The following is a 3041-nucleotide window of genomic DNA, read 5'->3' on the forward strand; positions in this document are numbered from 1 at the left end:
AAACATCCTATCCACTTACAAACACGAATAATACTCGAATAATACTTGTTTATTTTACGACGACATTAAACCCATAAAAAGAATATTTTTAGAATAATTACATCGAGCAAGATTGCGAGCGCAATTTTAAAACGTTATCTTGAGAGAAAAGTTTACTTAGCGAGATGGAAACTTGAACCGCATGGATGGCAGCGAAGAGACCGGTTCACGAATACCAGTACACGTACGTACGCGGCATACATACATGCGTACATGCGTATCCACGTACATCGAACTTCTCTTGAAACGATTTACAGGCACGAACTCTCTCACCTGTAGTACCACCGAACTCGCCGTCTGTTTGCATTCTAGCTGGAGCATAGAATTACCTGGAGAACCGAGAAGAGTTGCACTTTCGGAACGATACGGAAACGATCGAAACTTTACGCTGCACACGTGAAATCGGCTGCAACTGCATCGAGCGCAATCGTCGAGCCGTCAGCGGATCGCGATTGACAAACTTGTCGTCGGCGCGAGTCTGACTGAACGAGAAATCCATGCGAGTTTCTCTCTTTCTCCCTCTTTACCCCTCTCTTTATCTCTCTTTCTCTGTCTAGCTCTGGCTGGTCTCCTACCACCCGGTCGCGTGTCCGCGGTCGCTTTACTTTTATCTTCGTTCAACCGGCTCTCTGTGTCTCATGCGTTCTCCCTCTCGTTCCGCTCCCTCCTACAATCCGCCGTTCTGCCGTCAAGGTTTTCGCGCACGGGCCGAGCCAGCGGATCCCCCTGTTCCTCGGCTTTTCACGGTGCTTCACGGCCGCATTCGCGGATCAAACGGCGCGACGCAGAAGCGCGAGTAAGTCGACGATACCGGGGGAGGTACTCGCGAAACAGAGATCGGCCAGTGCGCTGCATTTCTACGGGGTGCAGCGACCCTTCCGCTGCGCTGCTCGACGCTGACTCTCGTGCAGTAGTTTGGAGCCGATGAGACCGGCGGATGTACGATGCGCATTTGGCATTTCCGGCTTTTTCGAGTAACGAAAGTCGAGCGTTGCGTGTCGCGCGGCGGACATCAAATGTCAGCGTGTTGTGTCAAGCATCGGATTACCCGCACCGTAAAAATTGACAGGCGACACTGATAGTGTTACGATGAAAACGAGATGTTTGACATTAATTCGTCTGTCGAAGTCAATTTGGATCGCGTTGAGGAAGCTCAGCTGCGTCAAAGTAAATCGGTTTTCGGGCGTACATTACGTGCATGTATGACGATCTATTAAAAAGTTAGCGGAAAGTTGCATCGGGAAAGTTAACTGGGACTTCTTCCTTCCACGCGAGCGTGTGCTTTAGCTCAACAAACTCGGGGCAGCTTTCGGAAATACTACTGCATTTGCCGCACGTAACTGCATATTAATTTTAAATGTGCGAGTCGAACACACATTTATTCAATGAATCGTTACGTGTCGGCATATGTATGAGAAATATTTTCACTTCCTCGTTTGCCTCGGTGCACTGTGGAAATTCAACTGCGCGCCTCACGAGCAGCCCGTATAACGTGCGTCGTTATGTACTCGGCGTAATGTTGATTTTTCATGTGCCCTATCTCCACTTATCGATCCTGCGAACGGTATTATTGCATGAATTAGCTTCACTTCCGCGGGTCTCGCGTGGAAGTCCAGACGTATTGACGCCGAGCTTCCGCGATTACGACGCGCCACCGTCAAATAACACCGGCAAGGATTTTGAACTCCTGTTATCGTGTCAGATCAGCTATGAAACAGCACGTAACGCCAGACATTGAAATATTTTCTACGCGATCGCGCGATGTAGATACATACTTCAAAATCAACACTTGACACTTTCGAGAGAAATGCTGTGATAAAACTGAAGGATAAGCTGAAATAATAAAATTAAGTAATCGTGCAAGTAATCAGTTGTTGAGCGCAATTATTTAATCTTGTGTCTAAATACGCATCTTTGCATTTGTATTTTATGTGTTTTTTCCACTTTCTATTTCAGGACTGCGTGAAATATTGCCTTGCTGGTTTCGGACGTCTCGCATGGAAGGCCTTCTACCAGCAGTTTAAAATAAAATCCTTTGCTCACGCTCCGACTAACGGCTATACAACCAGATCGGCGCCTATACTGTGATGACCTTAAGGAACCTCATTCCGAGCGTACCACGTAAATGTCACGAGTGTTAATTCATCCGCATTGGATACAGCGTAAAAGGGAGCCGCATACCGTCGTCGGAATGATCGGAAGCTTCGATTAGGTTTAATAACTGCTGACCGTAAAAAACTGTCAACAACAATCATCTCAAGGAAGATCGCGACGTTACAATGTGCTGAATACAGTGCAAAAATAATTACACACGAATAAAGAACAATAAATTGCTTTGTCTTTTGACGCGCGTTCATCTTATTACAAGCTGCATTCAATAAAGTTATTATTATAATATAATAGCAAAACAAAATATCTCAAAGCGCGTCGATGTATACATCTCATAATTCTTTATGTATTTAAAAAGTTGTTTGGGGTGTTATTGGAATTATTAATAAATTTGGAAAAATTAAAATTGAGGTTTTTCAAAGAAAAACAGCAAATTTGAAGAATTTATTTCAATGTTAAATTAGTATTAATGATGTATAACGAAGATATAATACGATGCAGATACGTAAAGGAGATGACGAAAATGTACGACGCTATGCGAACAAGATAATGCGAATATGATAAATGACATGCGCTCGCTCGTGCAACGACGACGTCCAGATAAAATTATGGAGATCCCCGCGACGCGTCTTGGACCGCAGCGCGCGGTTGACATCGGTCAAAAAGCTCAGTCCGAATTTGCAAAGTTTGTCTCTCGCGCAGACAATGTCCGTTGCTCCTGACGAACGTATGCCGGCGACCTACTTGCCTCGCTGTTTGCTCCCTCGATCATCCACGTACATCCCCCAAGCCGAACTTTTTATTCCCGCAACACTCTGCACATGCCCATCCGTCCCGATGCAGATTTCGTGTCTTCGTTCTATTTATGTGGCTTTTCTCCGCGCCAGCTAGCT

At 45.5% G+C, this 3041-nt stretch overlaps 1 long non-coding RNA gene across 1 annotated transcript; it reads left to right on the top strand.

The window, feature by feature from the left end:
* Positions 1-312: 312 nt before the first annotated feature.
* On the top strand, positions 313-2552 carry LOC105284067. The gene is made up of 2 exons (XR_894803.2): positions 313-835; positions 1996-2552. It is a non-coding gene; the product is annotated as an uncharacterized LOC105284067 (long non-coding RNA).
* The last annotated feature ends 489 nt before the right edge of the window (positions 2553-3041 follow it).

This window comes from Ooceraea biroi, chromosome 6 (assembly GCF_003672135.1).
Source record: "Ooceraea biroi isolate clonal line C1 chromosome 6, Obir_v5.4, whole genome shotgun sequence".
NCBI classification, from domain to species: domain Eukaryota; kingdom Metazoa; phylum Arthropoda; class Insecta; order Hymenoptera; family Formicidae; genus Ooceraea; species Ooceraea biroi.